The 6,100-nt window shown below is 29.4% G+C and overlaps 1 non-coding gene across 1 annotated transcript; it reads left to right on the plus strand.

The window, feature by feature from the left end:
- The first annotated feature begins 4,051 nt into the window (after positions 1–4,051).
- Positions 4,052–4,131, plus strand: Trnal-uag. The gene has a single exon. It is a non-coding gene; the product is annotated as a tRNA-Leu (tRNA).
- The last annotated feature ends 1,969 nt before the right edge of the window (positions 4,132–6,100 follow it).

Below are 6,100 nucleotides of genomic sequence, written 5' to 3' on the forward strand. Positions count from 1 at the left end.
ATTTTTTTAAATCTTTTTGAAAGAAAGTTTTGGTTTTTATCCCGAGAAATCTTTATGTTTTCAAATATCAACGAAGTATTAACTGGGGGAAAAATATACTTAATTCAGAATTTCTCATTAATATTACAAAAAATATCCATCCGAAAATGTATTTTTACTTCTTGTTGAAGTGTAATGGAAACATTGTAATCGCAAAAGATTCGACGTTGTGTTTATAACATTTCATTCATTTGACTTGTTTCGACATAACATCTTAACGAACGCATATTTGAACATAAATAAAAACAAGTGAAATTTACAAAATTTAAAAAGCCCCCGACAAATGCGATTTATTCCTTGTAAACCGATTTTTGAAAACTTAGCTATTAAATGTTCTCAATCAAGGCGGTTCGACCGTTTAGGGGCTACGATGCCACTGAGAAACACACACACGCACAGATAAACACTTTAAACTTATAACACTCCTTCTTTAATCATTATCAAAGTGATGATCAAGGACATCAGATGAGATGAAACGGATACTTAGAGATCTATCATTTTTTGGGACAAATTTTTGGAAATATTTTAATTGAAATTGAAATATTTGAGTTGAGTTTGTTCTTTTGAATTATTGTTTTGAATTACCTAAAGATTTTTACCATTTCACTTTTCAAAATGAATTGAGCTAGGTTTTTTTGACCATTCATTTTCATAGTAATTATTTATATGTTAAAATCGAATTTGAACTGAAACGGTTTTGTTAGATCATCGTCAATTTTTTAGTTTTTCGAAAACGTAGCTCTTGAAACAATGAAAACCAATGAAACCAAAAAAATTAAAATCGGTTCATCAGCTTAGGCACTACGATACCACAGACAGACAGACACACAAACAGACATACACACATAGCGGTCAAACTAATAACACCCCCTTTTTTTAATTCGGGGGTTAAGAATACCGGCTGGTAAAGACACAAAGTGGCCGAGCAAATCACCTAGGCGCAATCACCTACCTGTTCAACTACTTAATGGGGCGGTAATATTTGACTACTTACAAATTTTCTTGAAAATATTAACTTGATACCACATTTTCTTGCCACTGGTACTTTTTTATAGTGTACTGTTATAAACGATGAAATATTTGTTATCACCAAAGATAATTTCACCACTGTTTACGTATAAGTGTAATAATTTGATCTGGTCGCAAAAAGTCATATCCATAACGGTTTGTTTTTCTTTTTCTGCTTGTTATATTATTGGGCATATCGTTTGTTAAATTGTGTCCTTCTCCTCCTACTTCGAATTGTTATTGTCTGAATTTGAGAATTTATTGAGAACAAGTTTTATGTTTTAAAACATATTTTTACCTAGTTATGTGAGGCATTTTTGCAGTGATCATAATTTATTGAATTAAAGTGTATTGGAAGGTAGATGTCTGCTAGAGAGCTTGTTTTGTGCTCGCTTTGTGAAATAATAAATTTTTTGGTGCGTCATTATAAACTTATAGGTACATAAAATCAACATATTTTCAATTCGCCGTTTTTTTTTTGGGTTTTTAGTTTCTTGTTGATTTTATTCAGTGACAAGAAATTATTACGTGTATTGCGGGAAAAAAACTAATTTCAAGATTTATGTTACACGATTTTATTTGTTTGTGTTCTGTATACCTACTTTAGAATATAAATTTCTTTTGTTTAAATAGTATTTAAGTAACTATATAATTTTATAATTTTATCCAATTCGATTGTGTCAATTAAGGCGGTATTCTTAATATTTGGGTAGAGGTTACAGAATAAAAAGACACTAGAAATATTGTTAATGCTAAATTGTTTTATATTATTTTTGAAAGGATCTACAATAACGACTAACAAACCTCATTTCTCAAACTTTCTATGTGTGAGTTCGAGTATACTAAGAGGTTCTAATAGACTTCCCATTTAGAATATGCTTTCAGAAATCGCAAAATTATGTTTTATATTTCTGCATAATATAATGAAAAAGCTATTTTGTTAAATACTAGTCCTTAAGAATTTAAAAAACCAGAATATTCTTAATTCTTTGACAAACCCGATTTCTTTTGTACAGCTCATAACTAATACATGGTGCAGGAAAATCAATTAAAGTCCATTAAAGGTAGAAATATTTATGCATTTTCACAATATAAGCTTAATCGTGTAACAAATACCAGCGCTTTTATGAAACTTCAATCGAATATAGACTTTTCGAGTTATGCAGACGGCAATCGAATAAAATTGTTATCATTATTTAGGAACACTCTTCTAACAATGTCAGGTACAACACATGATTTGATGTGAAATGATCATGGAAATAGTCATATTGTGATAAAAAGTTGAAAGTGGGTTTGAAGTTTATTCGTTCTGACTAAAATCAATGGCATTAATAAATTCTGGCTTTTAAGGTCGTTAATAAAACTTCTTGGTTAAGTATTAGCAAATTAAATAAAACTGGCTTCCATTAAAAAAAAGTGTTGATAATCATATTTACAGATTATACACGTAATAATCACACTGTATATTTCATAAACAAATGATTAAAAAAGATAAATGGTTACTCCTGGAGTGCGAAACTAATAAGCACTTAACAAAATGACATTGCGGTTGTAAAAAAAAAAATGAATTTTTAATATCACAACTCTAACTATTTAATTTTTAAAGTAGACGTTTAAAAAAAATATGTTTATTTTTTTCATATTTGAATAATACAACAAAATTTAAAAAAAGAAAACAATAATATTATGAATTATTGTTCTATTTATTGTCTAGTTAATGATTTAGTAGACGCAGTCTATGATGTCATGAATAAATGAGTGTACAGAACGTTTTTAGGGAAAATAAAAATGCATTGAACCCACACTTACTTGAAACAAATTGGTCAAGTGTGTATCAGACCCAATATAAAGAACGTAGGATTCCGTACTATACCAAAAGTATTTTATATAAACTGTTTATCAATATTGGATTCATAAAGAAGTCAAATTTACAAAAAATTGAAAAACCCCCGATAAATTTTTCTAAAAGGAATCTAAACTCGCATTTGAAACATAGCTAAGAACACTCTACATTAATCAATTTTTTTCGTGTTCAATTTTACCGCCTCAATCAAATTGAGTTGAAATATGACCTGAGCAATTGTAAGTTGGACCAAAATATATGGTAAAAAATCGTTCATCTTCCTAAAAAGATGGAATTTGTATCGCGACTTTGGTGGCAATTTTGGTTAATCATATTTTCTCCAATTTTTTATAATTTTTAAAAGTGTAAAAAATTTGAATTGACATAAGCCATTGAAAGCAACTGCAGATGAAGTTTTAACGATATTATTGTTAATACATTTTCGGTAATGTTTCAATTTAACAACTCCCGTCCGTGGTATAGGTTTGAAGGCTTAATTTTACTTATTTTGTTGATTTTGGATTTGATTATCCAATTCAATCACAATAGTACGCAAGCACATAGAATGCAAACTTGGGAGAAAAAATGGTTTTTGTAGTCTACGGACCTTGCATAACACACATATGGACTAATTACGGTATTATTGTATTCAAATTTTACCGAATAAATCCAATCATATTATTTTAATTTAATTCTGATGGCAGTAAATAATTGATTGCATAATATAAACAAAAATGTTTTTAAATCATCGTCTCAAACATCATTTTTACTCAGAGTTCTTTAATGAAACAAAACAATAAAATTTGTATAAAAAAATGGCAACGGAGGGATTCGAACCCCCTTCCTTGCGGATTGGCGTACCAAAACGAGCTCAAATTAGACGACTCTGCCACGCTGCCTCTGTAAAATCATTTCATATATACCAAATAGTCTAACAATATATATTTTCAACATATTAGGCCATCTACAGAATTGTCATTAAAGTATTACAGCAACAAAACTAACAGAAGGCTAGGATGGTTGAGTGGCTTTAAGTACAGAATTTTGGCACCATTGAAGTGACATGAGTATCACTCGAACCCATTTTAGTATAATTTCTTCATGTTAATATATATTTTTTTGCAATTTTAGTTAATTGCTTATTAGACTTAAATGCTCACAGGCAGTGTGGCCGAGTGGTCTAAGGCGCTGGTTTTAGGCACCAGTCTGAAAGGGCGTGGGTTCGAATCCCACCACTGTCAAATTTTATTTTCAAAACTCGTATTTGAATTCAAGCAACGGTAGATAACAGATGCCAATATACATTTTGCTTGACGATTACCTTATGTAATAATAGTTTGTATACAGTCTTTAAAATATCAGATATTTTAATAATATAAAATAGGTTTAATTTCCTGGATCATAATGGATCATATTATAAAAAATAATAAATACTTCGTACATTTATTGCATAATTTTGGTTTGAAACATGATTGTATTGAATGGTATTTTAAATATATAAGGTCATCACGATGCTCTTTTTAGGTAATTGGATAATATTTGTGTGCGTTTATAGAACTCCAAAATGTATTCTATTTTGTTTCGGCCAAAGAATTTTACTCACATTCATTTTTATTTTGTGGCCAAATAGCAAAAATAGAACAATAGATAAGTTTATGTTGGGAATTATTTATTATTCCGTACACATCAGTTATAAAAATGCAACCATTAAAAAAAGTAGGATTTGACTTCTAACCAATATCTCGAAGATTATTACTTACTAAGTACTAAGGAAAACCAAAACAAAGAATTCCAAGAAAGAAAAAAATTTTCAATAGAAACTCTAGCTATTCCCAGAATCATCATGCTTTACACGTGAGTTGAAAAATTCGTATAGTTTTTTATTCAAATAGTATAGTTTTTACTTCAGCTAATATTTCGCTTTCTGGAATCTTCTTCCAATTGAATTTAAAACTGCAAACATTATGACTAAAGTTAAGTCATACATTGCTTATTGCTCATCAATATTTTAATAAGGATAGTAATCCCACTTAAAAAGTTTGAAGATGTGAATGCAAAGAATATTAGAAATGCTCAGTAAAATATTCAATGGCCACCACAATACAATATATTTTTTTATTAAATAATAACAATTTTAATTGAACATGATTTGAAAATTTAATGATTTATTTTTATGTAATTATTATTTATTATTGAAGCTGAGTCTTTGTAGACAAAAATCTCGTGGGCAGCAGAACTCCATCATTAGAAGCATATTTTACCTTCATTAAATATTTCATATAGTTGAATGAATCTTAATACCACCTTAAGGTAGTCCGGCCGTTGTGTAGTTATCTGTGTAGTCAACTAGACAATTTGTATGACGTAAATGTAATAAAAAACTAAAAAAATAACGTAAACTAGGCAAATTTAATGACGTAAATGTAATAAAATGCTCTAAAAATATCGTAAAAGTATCCAAAACCAAAATATTTGCGTGTTTTCCTTTTGATGAAAATCTTTGTGAATCTCATTCACCGATTAATTTTTTTACAATTAATACTATTGTGAGTTCTTCCATAAGGTAGGTACTGTGTTAAAAATAACAATTTCAAAATGAAATTTTTCAAAATTTTACTCTGCCAGAGACCCTAGAACTGTGTTTATTGTGATCAAGGGACTGAACAATAATTTGCCCGCAAAAAAAAGAACGTTTGCCGTACTTGCTCAAACAGCCGGACATGAAATGGGTAAAGTAGAGATGGTAGATTAAAAACCAGAAAGGGTATATCCTTAACTCAAATCGAATTTATAAACCAATTTTCAATCTTCTTGCTCAGTTTGAACTAGCTAAGCTTACATAGCGATTTCAACGCAATGTGGAGAGGCTGTGCAGAGCTATAAAATATCGAACACACGGTTTTCTCCTGGAAATCTCCTCTAATTGTAAATACTGAATACATAAAGTTCATTTAAACTAAAAGAGAAGCTCATGATGGAGACCCTCAAACGTTTGGAAAATAAGTATACATATATCAGACATCCACAAATCCTATGAATCATGTTTCAGGAGTCATAAATCAGATTTTTCATACACTCCCATACCTCTCCGTTGACCATCAATACAGTGCATAAGTCTACAATTTCGAGGGAAGTATATGACTGAAAAATACAATAATTTCGATTGAATAATCATTAATATAATTAATAAAATTATTTAACATGTTTTCG

This window comes from Chrysoperla carnea, chromosome 5 (genome assembly GCF_905475395.1).
Source record: "Chrysoperla carnea chromosome 5, inChrCarn1.1, whole genome shotgun sequence".
NCBI classification, from domain to species: domain Eukaryota; kingdom Metazoa; phylum Arthropoda; class Insecta; order Neuroptera; family Chrysopidae; genus Chrysoperla; species Chrysoperla carnea.